The sequence below is a fragment of the Notamacropus eugenii genome, chromosome 6 (assembly GCF_028372415.1).
Source record: "Notamacropus eugenii isolate mMacEug1 chromosome 6, mMacEug1.pri_v2, whole genome shotgun sequence".
NCBI lineage: Eukaryota > Metazoa > Chordata > Mammalia > Diprotodontia > Macropodidae > Notamacropus > Notamacropus eugenii.
In genome coordinates this window covers 294,245,081-294,260,073 of record NC_092877.1, presented here as the reverse complement: position 1 = coordinate 294,260,073, position 14,993 = coordinate 294,245,081, and the positions used below count along the sequence as shown (strand labels likewise).

Here is a 14,993-nt window from a genome sequence, read left to right as displayed (position 1 = left end):
GCACTTTACAAATTTTGGGTTCATTTCATCTTCAAAACAACTCTAAGAGGCAAAGTGTTACTATCCCTAATTTACAATTGAGGATACTAAGGCAAAGAGAGGTTAAATGACTTACCCAAGGTCACAGAGCTAGTAAGTGTCTGAGAAAGGATCTGAGCTCAGATATTCCTGACTTCAGGCCCAGGGCACCATCCACTATGCCATCTAATTGCCATCTCTATGGAGATTTTCTGAGAAACTTGGCTGTGGGGATCACAGGACTTCTCATTTAGGATCAGGGAGTTAGCTTGGGAAGAGCTGCCACTGCCTGTTGCTTTCCTGGTAGTGTGCCTTAAGAAGATCCACATGAGATGCCACTTGGTACAGTAAACACCTTCTTACTGAAAGGACTCAGAAACAGAGTGGGCAGAGGAAGGCTTTTAGCAAGCTAGCGTGGTGATCACTAGGAATATCCACGTAATACAGAGGCAGGAGTGAGGTTACCCAGTTCCATCCCTCCAGCTAAAGTTAGGGTGAGTCAAATTCCTCAGATTCCTTTCAATGCATCCTTTCTGTAGGTACATTATGTAGGCATGGTCATGAGGTTACTTGTGGGTATGACTGGGGTATGACCCCTCAGGCTTCAACCAATTTTTCCAGTTTAGCCTTTTTAGTCCCCTGGCCCCTGATGGTCACTGTCTTGGCAAAATAAAATAGACAAACTTCCCCATGACTCCTGATTTTTTTTCCCAATAACACTTTTGTTATTGGGAAAGCAAAACAAGATACCATAGCATCTCCTTACAGTTTCATGAAAAGACTTGGATGATATTCAATGATGGCAAATAGATTGACACTAAAGAAACTATATCCAGCTAACCATTTAAGGAATTGTGATGTGAATGAAAACAATTGGTTTGTTTTGAAGATGTTAATATTTTACAAAAATTCGGATAGAATGGAAAAGTCTAGTCTAGTGCTTTTAATACAAATTTAGAAACTGGTTGGGGAAAACCACATCGTTTGTTAGCTTTTTCACAAGACTATATTTCAGATCAATACTTGTAACAGATAGATTTGATGGTGCCACTAAGCTACATTTTTTTTCAAAAACGACATTCATATACTCTGCCTTTGGCACAGCATAGATTCTAAGTCAAGGAGAAGTCATGTTGGCATCGATTGTTTCTCTCAATAACGATGGTAGTCATATCAAAGAAATCAGTTAAAGGAATGTAGATGGGTGTCCCATAATCAATCCAGAATGTTTGCTTAGAAAACTATCCCAGGATGTTAAAGGCCCACCTTGCCCTTTAGTAAGCATGAGGTGAAGAGATCTCCAAAAAAAAGAAAGGACCCTTCTTTAGCACAGGAATTACTCATGCAATCACATAAGCATGATACCCTGAGGAAGGTTACTGAGAAGTCCAGCGTTGGTTGTATACTGGAGGTCTTTCTCAATGAAGGCAGTTGAACACAGTTGAGAATTAAGGGAACTAAATTTTCTTAGTTCTACAAATTCAATTCAATTCAACAAGCATTATAAAGTACCTATTACATGCCAAAACTCTGCTAGAAACGCTGGGGATACAGACAAAAGTCAGGCAGTCCCTGCCTTCCAGCTTATATTCTACTAGGGAAGCTAGTAGTCTACAAGCTTAATGGTTCCAACTGGGCAAGTTCTTCACTCTTCAGTATTACATGTTCTTTGTAAAGTGTCGTTAGTGATATTGAAAATGAGGAAGATTATGACAATTTAGTTCTATCCAAGCTTTGAGATACATGTCTTCCAGAATTTCAAATGTAGTAATTCCAAGATTTTCAGTTAATATAGCCAAATGCCAAGTCAGATCAAAAAGAAACAAGAAAAAAAAAAGACTGAGGCTATTAAGCTCAGTGAAAACCATCCCTTTCTTTCTAACAACCTTTTGATGTGTTTTCTTCTGTATCCTTCTCACTGTGCCTGGTTCCCCAAGGGGCAATTCAAAATACTGCAGTAAAAATGATTTCCATTCCCAGTACAATGGCCTGTAGCCATTCTCTTCAAATCCCCTCTGGGACTCCATGTTTTCCTTATATCCAATTTAAGCTTCTTTAAAACTGCAGACACCAGTCACTAGACATGTCAAATAAACTCCTATGCCCTTAGTAGAAATAGGACTCATGAAATCCATATATCTCCTTTCTCTAATATTTTTACTTCTGTTCTCATTTGTGGTTTACTTTATTTTCTCACTTCCAACTTCAATGAATCTTCATAAGCCTGAAGCAATGATTCATCTATCCAACCTTCACTGTCATTTTCTCCAAACCTCTTCTCAAGGTTCACTTTGTTTAGAAAGCTGAATTGAGTAGTTCCAACATTTTTGAACCATCCCTGGAAGTATATGATACTCTGACTGTTCTAGACTTCCATTGTCATGGACATGCTTTGTCATCCTTTGAGGTAGAAACTATGCAATATTTTGTAAAGTCCAAATCCTAATGAGAAAGCCCTTGATCTGGAGTCAAGACTTGTTCAGTTGTTCAGCCACGTCCAACTCTTCATAAACCCCATGGACCACTGGTAGTACAGCAGTCCCTTCCATCCTTCACTATCTCTCTAAGTCTGTCCAAGTTCATGTTCGTTGTTTCCATGATACTCTCTGTGCAGACCCTCTTAGCTCAGAGTGGGTGTAAATAGTAATTGTTTCTTTTTTGATCAGCAGCCTTCAGGGTCTTCTCCTACCAGTTTGATTTTTTTTTTATTAAAGGGGCCATTTCTTGACTCACTTCTTAAACAGGTCCATTCACTAAATGGTCATCACCTCAGTCAACGTGAGAACTCAGAAAGACCTTAGCTTAAAAAGGTCAAGGTTTCCCACTTCATCCTGGGTCATCACCAGTCATCCAGATGAATATCAGGCCATTGGACCCAGGATGGCTCTGGAGGAGAAAGTGAGGATGGTGACTTTTCACAGTCCTCACCTCCTCAAATCCAATTCATGTCACCATGTCATGTCATCATCCCCTTGATGTCATGGTCCTCTTTGGAATGAAGGACAAAACACACACTCACACAGCTATCTATCCATCTCATCCTCTACTGTCCCTTTCTCCTTTTGCCTTCAATATTTCCCAGTATCAGGGTCTTTTTCAATGAGTCCCATCTTCTCATTATGTAGCCAAAGTATTTAGGCTTCATCTTCAGTATTTCATCTTCCAGTGAATAGCCTGAACTGATTTACTTAAGTATCAATCCATTGGATCTCCTAGCTGTCCAAAAGACTCTCAGAAGTGTTCTCCAACACCACAATACAAAAGTATTGCAGTCAAAAGAGATCTGAGTTAAAAATCTACCTCTGCTGATTTATACTGGTGTGATTATGAGAAAGTCATTCAACACCCAATTTCTCTGGCTATAAAGTAGAGATAAGAATTCCTGAAGTGTATACTTCACTAGGTTGTCCTGGAAATTAAAAGAGATAATTATATAAAGTGCTTTGTAAGCCTTTCAGAGCTACTTAAATGTCATATGTATTTACTAACAATGGGTAAATCATTTGATTTAAGACTCAGTTTCCTCATCTGTAAAATGAGGATAATACATACCTATACTACCTACCTAATAATGTTGTTATGAGGAGATATCTTTACAAACTGTTGCATTTTTGTAAATGTGAACAATTGTTATCCTTTCTTCCTTTCCTGATCTCCCTTTATTTTATATAATTTTGATAGCAAGTACCAGCATACTTTCATTCTTTTTTTTGGTATAACATCTGCTCACCACTAATGGTTACTATCTATTACTGATGATAATGAAGAAGATAAAAGTGATTATTATTATAGATGTTAAGAAAAGAATGCTTTAGGGAATGTATGTCAGTAATGATGCCCTGCTTCACGGGCTGCCAAGGTCCACTTCATTCTTCAAGGGAAGGGAGGGAGGAAGCCCGATTTCCCAGCTGCAACTAAACAGAGTGTGGTACAATAGAAAATAAAGAATTACGTCTTTGTCATCAAATGGGGCTCAGTTTCTAAATAAGTGTGCCTTGCTGGAATATATAGACTCACCACTCAAAAATAGCCATCCTTCAATGAAATATGCTTCTTAAAATTTGGAAATAATTCCACAAAGCACAAAAGCTTGAGTAGAGAATATTAAAATACAACTTGTTCACATGTTAACAGATTTAGGGACTACTAAAATCCAAATAGTCTAGTGATGTCAATAATTAAGTACTTTAATTTTTGCATTACAGGAATAAAATCCTCTTCTATTGCTGTTCCTAAATAAAGGTCCTATGTTCTATCTTGACTCTAACCCTTTGAGTTTCTTTTATATATATAAACCACCCAACCAGAATATTGGTTCTTACTGATAGAGTCAGACCTTTATTGAGATTATCCTAAATATAGCAGAATGGTGGGAAGCCAGTGACATAATGGTCTCCATGGAAACAACTACCTGTCTGTTTTGGGGGCCCTAATGCCCACTGTTGGGCAATAGGAAATCACAAGGGAGCCTGGCAGGCTCAACTGAAATAGAAGCTGTAAGCTGGATCTGGCCAGTTCTGGTGCCTACTTCGTTATGGGCTCTGAAGCAGTGTGAACCTTGACCTTGGGTTGATAGAGACACCATACTGATGGCACAGGGGAAGAGACTGAGGACAAAACATCATGGACATCAATCATGTCCCCCAGGTTCACCTACTCTCTTCTTTGCATTAATTTCACTAGTTGTCACCGTGTGTTCTTTTGTTGTTGTTGTTGTTGTTATTTTGTTTTGTGTTAAATGACTGAATGAACAAACATTTATTAAGCTTCTACTATGTGCCAATCGCTGTGCAGGACACTGAGGAGACACATACAAAAGTGGGACAGTCCCTGTTCTTGAGGAGTGATACAGACATGGGGGGGATACAATGTAAATTGGGGGAAAGGGAGTTTGAGTCAGAGGTCATGAGGATTATGAATGGAGCCATAGGGCAAAAAGATTGTCACCTCTTCCAGTAGCAATCCATCCATCAAGCATTTCTTAAGGTGTTATTACATAGTAGGCACCGTGCTATGTGTCAGGAATATAGAGATAAAAGTGAAAGAGACCCTGTCCTCAAAAAGCTTGTGTTCTATTGAGGTAGATATGAATATATGCAAAATAGGTGCATGGAAATCTGACAGGGAGGAAAGAAGCAACAGCTAGGGGGGGAGTCAGGAAAGGCTTCATATAGAAAGCAGCATTTGAGGTAAGTTTCAATGGAAACTAGGGATTCAAAGAGGCAGGGATGAAAAGGGACTTCATTCCAGACATGGAGGTGAAAGGTGGAGTGTCATATATGAGAAACCCTAAGAAAGTCAGTTTGGTGGATCATAGAGAACGTAAAGGAGAGTAACATATAATGACACTGGAAAGGTAAGTTGGGACCAGCAAGTAGAGAGCTTTAAATGTCAAACAAAGGAATGTATTTTCATTCCTAGAGATGACAGAAACCCAGTGAAATTTAATGAGGAGAAAGGGGAAACATCATCTTTTGGCAGGTGTGTAGAGGTTAGATTGGAATGGGTAGAGACTTGAGATAGGAAGTCTGATTAGAAAGCCATTCCAACAAATCAGGCAAGAGTGAGCAAGGACTTGAACTAGCGTGGTAGAATTGATTATGTGACCTTTCCCAGAGTAAGTGTTAAAGAATGGAAAGCTAGGAGGAAGAGTAACAAAAAGGGGGGTCATCCTTTACAAAGGACACAAAGTATGTGTATGTGTGTATTTGTTTAACTGAATTTTCACTCACTCACCCATCAGCTAAGACAGTGTGGTATCCAAAAACGGAGTGGGTAAACTCAGAGGGGTAAGATCACTATTCCAGATGAGAAGGAGGCATAAGAGGGCAGACAGTAAGACTCTGGTTTCCTGCTATGTTGTCATTTTTCTGCTGGGGGATGGGAGGGAGGGAGCAAGGAGAGAGAATGATGGACTTTCATCTTTTTATATGCATTTTTTATTGAAAATCTTTTTTATATTCCTTCCACTTCTCAGTCACACCTCTACCCCCATACCCTCCCTCACAACAAAGTCCAATGAAACAAACAAATTAACACATTGGCCATGTCTGACAATGTGCCATCTGCTCTTTCTCATATTCACATACAGGCTAGTTTAGTCCAAGGGGCAGTAGCCCCCCCTTCACATGGAATCATAGAACATTAGAGGTGGAAAGAACCTTAGAGAGGACACGGTCCAACGCCCTCCCCTGCCCACACGCCCTCCCCTGCCCACGACCAGTTTTGCTTATGAGCAGATAAAGGCCCTCAAAGGTCATTAATTGGTTCTTCTAAATATCCTGGTTAGAAATGCCAATGTAATCAGCCACCACATGGTGTTCAGTCATCAGTTGTTCATGTCAAGTCAGCCCAGTGACAATATTAGGAAAAATTGCCTATATTCAGCACAAGATACTGTTTAATGCCCTCACTTATCTCTGTGCCCACAGCATCCTAGCCTCCCTTATCAGTAGGCCCCCTTCAGGACATGCATACCCTCCTTCTTGTCTTGTAGCACTTACAAAGGTCCCTCCATTTTTAGCAAAGTAGAAAGAAAGCTGTTGATTTATTTTCTGTTGGTAAAACAAAATCAATGATGGGCCTGCATAAAGAAAGATTTCCATAATTTAGCTTGATGTTTCTCTGTACAGCACTATCTGAAAATTTAGACAATTATATCATCCTAATATTATAAACAAATGTGACAATATAACAATCATAACAAACTATACATATATTAATGTGTTGTAATGTGGCATTAAATATAATTATTATACATTATAACACAAAGTAGCATATAATATATCATAACATAGCCTACATTATATTTTATATTATATACTATATCATATATAATATAATATATTTTGTATTATATAATAAGCATTAGTAATTAATAAAATATATCATATAATGGATATTAGTAATTAACAAAATATAATCTATATTATACAAATTACTGACAACTGACTGACAATTATTTAATACTATAACACCTATGTATATATTTAACATATAACATATAGTTATATGCTATAACAAATAGCATATAACTATAATATAAGGTTACAATAACTGGCAATTACATAGAGCTTTTACATTTATTAGGTACGTAGCTATAGGGAATTCACTTGACTTTTCTGACTCAGTGAAGGATGGCATGTCTCTCATTCAAAGATCAACCCATTTAACTTTGGTGAGATTCTTTGTGAGGTCATAGGTTGATGAATTTTTCAACCACAGAAACTCTTAAATGCTTTTATCATAGAGTAGTGGTGACTCGTGTCATTAGAAAGAGTCATTTCATTGAGGTAGCCACAGATATTTGGAGTTTGGAATGAAAAAGTGAGGATGGGTTGAGAGAAGCAATATTCTTCATAACTCCTCTTCCAACTTCTCTGGACCCTCAGGATTTTGACCAGATGGGTAATCTGCTGGTTCTTGAATGTTCTTGCTTGTGAGGCTTCTCCATGTAAGACAAATGGCCTGAATATAAAGGGTTTGTCTAAAGGGAATTTTGACCCTTGCTTCTATATTTAAGAGCTATTGGATCCCTCCGCTCATGGCACTCTGTTGGTCTCCTCTGTTTCATCTCAGGAACTACAAGAAGTCTTTGAAACTTGGACCTTTGCCTGAGATCAAGATGCTTGACCTCTGCTGCTCCACAATACTTCACTTCAAGTACATGTTGCCAGCGCACCAAAGGTTAACCTGAAGTACAAATAGCACAGTCCTTCTAAGGGGTGATGTGAGGTAACTAAGCCATGGATAGGTAGTAGCAAGGAGGTAGATAGGAGTAGCTAGGAAGCAATTAAGGTCAACTGTCAGTACATAGGATGAGAAAGTCAGTGAAGGGACTCAAGCACAATTACAATTTTTCTAAGCTAGCAGAAACCAATGGGACAGAATTTATAAGGAAGTAGCCAAGTTACCAACCTTTAAAAGATCTCAAAGAGGGAGGTATGGAAAAGAGACAAGATGGGTAATAAGTAAGCAGTTTGTGTTAGATGGAAATGTTAGTTAGTACCAGTCAGGAAGTCCAAAATCAACCCAGAAGTCAACATGTTGTAAGAAGAGTCAATGCCAAAATCAGAAAGAGATAGATCCAGGGGTTAGGGTCCAAAAACATTTTTGAATTGTGGTTTGTAAGAATCATTGGAAAATAGGAGTATTTCTTCCACCAAAAAAAATGGTTCTGAATTCATTTTCTTTTTGAATAGAAAAAGCAGTCTGAAAACTGTGAGAGCTGGCATTAAGAGGTCTGTTACTCATGGGAACATAGCAGGGGGGTGTAATGAATGCAAGCTATCTTTACCTCATTCCACCATCTTTAGAAAGATGAGATGGAGACTTGTTGCCATTTCCTTGTCCCTTGAGTATCACGTATTTGAAAAGTGATAGACACACATGTCATCTCCTGTGTGACCCAGACAAGTCCCTTAACCTCTGTCTTTCTCACCTGAAAAATAGGAATACTAATAACCCTTCCCAAGGGTTGTGAAGATAAAATGAGATAACATTTGCCAAGGACTTCACAAAATCTTAAGTGGTATATGATGTTAGCTTCTATTATTGTTGTTTTTGTTATTATTCTCCATTCAAAGAAATATTCCCAAGAGCTCACACACCCACCTTCCCAGTGCAGTGGCATGAGCACTGGACTTGGGAGTCCAAGGACACAGGTTCAAATTCCATCTCTTCTGTTTACTGATCGTGTGACCTTGGACAAACACTGAATCTCCTTGTAAAATAAGGAGTTTAGACAAAATGATCTCTAAATTCTCTTCTCATTCTAGATCTGATGACCTGAAGTTAACCCTTTGTGACCCTAGGCTTACCCCCAATTATCTCAAAAAGAAGAAGAAGCCATATATTCAAATGCTTCCTTAGATACAAGCTGTGAGACTCTGCTCAAGTGACATACATTCTCTTCGCTTTAATTTCTTCACCTATGGAAGAACCACCAAAAGGAAATTCTAGTCTGGATCTGATTCTCACTAACACAGAACTGGTTGCTGGGTGGAAATAATGAGAACCTTGGAGAAAATGATCACTTCCTCCTAGAGTCTATGACAGAGAAGGGGAAAACCAAGCATGTTCTGGCTTGTACCTTAAATGTTGGGAGAGCAGACTTCAAAAGATTCAGAAAAAAAAGTATGAACTAAAGTTCTCTAGGGGAAGTCATCCAAGAAGGGATGGGAAACTTCTTTTGCCCTTTTATTATGTTTAATTTGAATGATGGCTGTAGGAACAAAGGAATGATGACAAGCCAAGAAGTCCGTAAACACAGAGTTGGAGATTCTTGAATAAAAGTCAGGCAAAAATCACCAGTGCTCTAGCAGAGATTGCTGACTTTTATTTTCCTACTCAGGATGAGAAATTCTTGATAATAAGAATTTTGAAGGTGCAAAGGAAAACAATTCAAATGAGGAAGGGGAAAGGGGGCTGCCTGAAGAGATCGATGTGGATACATAGGGAATTCACCAAATCACTTAGGTTTTTAAATGAAATGTACGCAAGGTGGAAGCATGAACAGAAGATGAATATAAGAGAAGATGTGATTCTTTATGACCAGGGTAAGAAATACAAAAACGAGCTGGGGCTGAAGAGATTCTAAGACAACAAAAAGGAGTGTTTTTCAGCTTTGTGAGGTGAAAAAGGAGGATCAAATAAGCAATGGGTCCTTTGGATGGGGCACAGAGAATCCAGAACTGTTCGATGCTTAAGTTTGCTTCTATTTGTATCTCTACAAAAGAGACTAGCACTGACACTGAAAATGACAGAATGAAATAGAGAATTGATACCCAAGATAGGTAATAAGATATCAAGAGTATTTATCTGATCTTGATGGATTCTAGTCACCTAGTCCAGATGGACTCCATCTTTGAGTCCTTAAAGAACTAATAGATGAGCTTGTCGAGTCACTATCAGTGATATTTAAAAAGACTGTGAAGGACAGGAGAGGAAGCACAAGAAGGGAAAAGAAAAAATGTTGTCTCAATTTAAAAGAAAGAAAGAAAGATAAGTCTTTGAACTATAGCCCATTAAGCTTAACTTGGTTAGAAAATTCTAAAATTGAACATTAAAGAGATGGTGGGTGAACATTTAGAAAATGAAGTGGTAATTCAAAAGAACCAGCATGGTTGCATTAAAAACAAGTCAAGGCAGATCATCCTCATTTCTTTCGTTCTCAGGATCACTAAAGTAAAGTAAAGAGGAGAATGTTACAAATAGAGTTTACCAAGGTTTTAGCAAAGCTTTTGATAAAGTATCTCCTGCTATACTGGTAGAGAAATTTGAGAGATATGAATTAGATGCGATCAGATTGATTCAGCACTGGTTAGATTACTCAAATAAAAATTGTTAATAATTAAATTACAACATGACAAGAAATTTCCAGTAAGGTGCCTCAGGATCTGTACTAAGCCTTATGGTAATAAGCAATTTTATTAATGACTTGGAATAAAGGCATAGATGATATGGTCATCAAAATTCCAGATGACACTAGGCTAAGAGTAAGTTAACACAATGGATGATGGAATCAGGATCCCAAGGGATCTTGACAGACTAGAGTGCTGGACTGAATCAAATAAGGTGAAATCAACATTACTCATTGTAATATCTTGCATTAAAGTACAAAAGAGCAACTTTACAAGATTAAGGTGAGGGAGACATAGATAGATAGCTGTTGTCCTAAAGAAAGTCTTAAAAGTTTTATTGGACCATAAGCTAATACGAGTCAGTAGTGGGATGTGGCAGCCAGAAAAGCTAATGTGAACATGGGCTGCATTAAACGTGCAATAATGAGATGACAGTTCGACGACACTCTGTTCTTGCAGACCTCATCCATAATACTGCTCCAGTTCCAAACAGCATAATTTATGAGAAGGATATCGCTAGACTGGAGATTGTCTAGAGGAGAGTTAACAAAGGTGTCTACCTCATATGAGTATCAGATGAAGGAAGTGATTGTGTTTAGCTTGGATGAGAGAAGGTTTAGGAAGAATGAGAATTACCTTCAGAATTTTGAAGGGATGTCAGAGGGAAGAGTGATCAGACTTGTTCTGTCTGGCCCCAGAAGGTCAAGTGGAAGTTGGAAAGAGGAAAATGTAGGTTGTATGTCCAGAAAAACTTACTATTTGAGTTGTTTAAAAGAAGTGACATTGATGGGTCACATCTCCTTAGAGGGGGGACCTCCAAGCAAATCTAGAGGACCATTTGTGAGATACATCATAGCAGGGATTTTTTTGTTTATCGGCTAGACTGGTTGGTCACAGATGTCCTTCCCATCTTTCAAATTCTGTGATACCATGATCCTCTACACCCCACCCTTCTGTTGCCCTCGAGGCAATTATAACCTCATCATAACCTGAGTACCCATAGCAGCAGCTACCACACATGCCACTGGGAATACCCCACCTCCCTCCCCGATCAGTATACCCCCCTCTTGCCTTCTAGATCACTTTATGGCTACAGAAGATGCCCTTTGTAGAGGGGGCTGTGTGTTCCAGAGCAGGGCTTGTGAGCAATCATACTTCTAATTAAACTGAGAAAGACAGATAAAAAGTGATAGCAGAACTAGAACAGAACCAAGACAATAAAGTATCATGGGAGCCAAAGGAAGAGAGAATTTCAAAAAGAAGGAAATTGTCTCAGAGAGAAGCCAGGAAGGATGAAAAACTGATAAAAAGTCATTAAATTTGGAGATTTGTCACTGATGACATTTAAGAGAGTAGTTTCAACAGCACAGTGTGAATGGAAGACAGATGGAAAGGTGTTGAGCAGAAAAAAGGTGATGATGATGATGATGGTGGTGGTGGTGGTGGTGGTGATGGTGATGGCACTGATGAAAAGAATAAGTGAAATCAATGAATATAACTAGTTTTGAGGATTTTGGCAGTGAGAGAAGACAGTTCAGGTAATTCAAGAAGATCCACAAAAACTGAAGAAACGGTTGGTTAGTTGTTGTTAAGACTAGGGGAGAGCAGAGACTATTTATAGGCAGAGGGAAAGAAGGAATGAAGAGGAAAATTGAAGATGCAAGAAAGAGGGACTATTTGAAAGAAAGATTCAGAGGAAATGGTAGGAAATAGAATGAAAAATAGGATTAAAAACATAGGACCAAGTTCTCCCAAAGGATTAGTTTTGTAAAGAGTAAGAATTTTTCCTACCCACAAAAGATAAAGAGGAGCAGGTGGGTGAAGAGAGAAAGATTTTCAAGTGGAGAACAGTAAAGTGTCATCTAGTGTTCATCTTTCATTTAAAGTAAACACTGAACTCATCTGCAGAGAGTCAAGAGGAGTCTTCTTCTGACAAGCTGATTCTTTTCCTAGGCAGAGGGGAGAGTGGTCACTGCCTGTCAGCTCCGCATTCAAAGGAAGCCATGTAGAAGTATGAACTGTGTTGAGCACACTCAAGCTTTCCTCATAGCTGTTCCTAGCTCTCCCACCTGGACTGTTCCTCCAGCATTTTGACCTTGGAATGATCACATCTCCTCAGTTTCCCTCACTCCAACTCCTGAATAGCCACTTGCCACTTATGACCTGACAAGATTCTCTGTACCTCTTAAAATTCAAATAATTCACAATGTTGATGAGTTTCAAGGTACAATCATGCTTGTAGGTGACTGAAATGGAATGAAGCTGAATTCATTCAACTTGATGATGTCAAGGTCTATTAGGTGAAAGTGCTAGAAAGGACATTAATGTGAATGGTGAAGTCACCAAAAAAGAAAGCAAGGAATGGAAAATAAGACTGTGAGTCAAATGCTAAAGTCACTGAGGAAGTTGGGTGAGCATCCTGGGATACTGGAAGAGATGGAGATGGTAAAAAGATGATATTAAATGGGATAGGAACTGGACCTGGGATTTCACTGGTTTTTTTAAGCTACTTTTTAAAGCTCCCAGGTAAAGAAACTCCTTCTGCCAGCACAGGTCAGCACCTTCTCTGAAACTCATAGTCTTAGAAAGTTACTTTGACCACTGAGAGTTTAAATGCCTGGGTCACACAGGGTCACATCAGGGTCACACAGGCTAGCACATGTCAGAGGCAGGACTTGCACCCAGGTCTTCCTGAGTTTAAGGATGATTTTCTATCCATTATGCACACTGCCTCTCTGACCAGATGACATGATTTTAAAAGAAGGATTATTGAATAAGGACAGAGACATGGTTTAGAACAGAGGTTCATAACCTGAGGTCCATGGAGCCTATGTGGACAAATTTTAGGGGATCCATAAACTTGGACCAGAAAATGATTACATCTTCATTTCAATAGAATTGTTTTCCTCTGTAATCCTAAAAATTCTAAGATTTTGTCTTATTTTATGTGTATCATCATTCTGAGAAGTCAACAAGCAATGACTTACTATGTTCTAGGCAAAAACCAGTCCATGTTTGCAAGGAACTCACAATCTAATGGGGAGATGACATGCACACAGCTATGAACAAACAAGAAGAAATAAACTAGAGGTAATCTCAGTGGGAAGACATTAGAAGTAAGGGGAATTGGGAAAGGCTTCTAAGTGGCCCATGGATTTTACCAAACTTGCAAAGATGTCTATAACACACATGCAAAAAAAATTAAAAACCCTTGGTCTAGCAGCAACAGTGGAAAACAAGGAGTAACCATATCATTCTACTTCTATCATTTAATCAGTGTGAGTGGGGAAAGGATCTGCCCTCTACTGAAGAGGGTTTGAGGTATGGTGTGCTGGTAAATGTTTAAAAGTAACTCTCTGGGGGGAAAAAGGATGCTTTTAAGTTTGATCTTCTTCCATCACTTTCTCAAGTCTAGGTAATCAACAAAACATTAAATCAAACCCTAATTTGTAAGGTTTGCCAATATCCAAGGTATAAATGCTCACACAGACAATTTAACAATTGGCTCTCCTGAGAGCTGATTTGAGCTGACTCCAGCACACTCCTGGTTGCGAGGGAAGATTTCAATGGGAAATCCATAGCACTTGTAGAAAGGTAGAAGATATACGAAATTTGAACACAATAGCTTAAGAGATCCATTGGCCAAAGGGAGGAGGTTTGATAGGACATGTAAACTGAAGCAGGGAGAAACCAGGAATCAAGTATCTATTAAGCACCTACAGTGTAACAGGCAGCTAGGTGGTTCAGTGGATAGAGTGCTGGGTCTGGAATCAGAAAAACCAGGGTTTAAATTCAGCCTCACATACTTATGAACCATGTGACCCTGGAAAAGTCACTCAGTCTCTGCTTGCTTTAATCTGTTGGTGAAGAAAATGGCAAACCATTCCAGTACTTTTGCCAAGAAAACCCCATGGACAGTATCGGTGTGCTATGCCCATAGGGTCAAGAAGAGTTGGATAGACGCTGTGCTAAGCACCTTGAAAATCTCTCATTTGATCCTCACAACTCTGTAAGGTAGGCGTTATTATTATTGTCTTCTTAGTGTTAAGGAAACTCAAGCAAAGAGTAGTTAGATGACTTGCCCTGCACATACCTAGTAAGTGGATTTGAGCTCAGGTTTTCCTGACTCCAGCTGCAGTGATCTATCTACTGTGCCATCTGGTTGCTAGAGCCCAAGAATTCTGTTCTGTACCACTCAGTATTAGAAGAGGGATAGTTTGTACAATGAACTGGTGCCAACACTAAAATTGGGATAGTAATAAAATGGCATGGGCCCAAGGCAAACTTGAAAGATGACTGGCTGATAATTAACTTGCAACTTAAGATGTTGAAGGACATTGGTTGTTAGGTAGATTTCAGTCAAAACCTGCAAAATTTCAGGTTTGCAAGAGTTTTGTTGATTGTTTTTCTAGTGTGATTAGGGAGAGAGGCAGAAAAGAGAAAAAATAAAAAAATAGACTTATTAAAAAAGTTAAATTTTAATTTAATTTAAAAAAATGAAGTTACACTTTTGCCTCTAGTAAATCTCTCTGTATCTTCTTTCCTTTCCTTTCTTCCTATTCTTGCTATCCCTTCTATTTTTATCTTCCCACTATCTATTAACCTCTAAAAGAT

At 38.8% G+C, this 14,993-nt stretch overlaps 1 long non-coding RNA gene across 1 annotated transcript; it reads left to right on the top strand.

Moving 5' to 3' along the window:
* The first annotated feature begins 4,493 nt into the window (after positions 1 to 4,493).
* On the top strand, positions 4,494 to 13,002 carry LOC140509555 (uncharacterized). Its single transcript, XR_011968814.1, has 3 exons — positions 4,494 to 4,665; positions 7,597 to 7,752; positions 8,796 to 13,002. It is a non-coding gene; the product is annotated as an uncharacterized lncRNA (long non-coding RNA).
* The last annotated feature ends 1,991 nt before the right edge of the window (positions 13,003 to 14,993 follow it).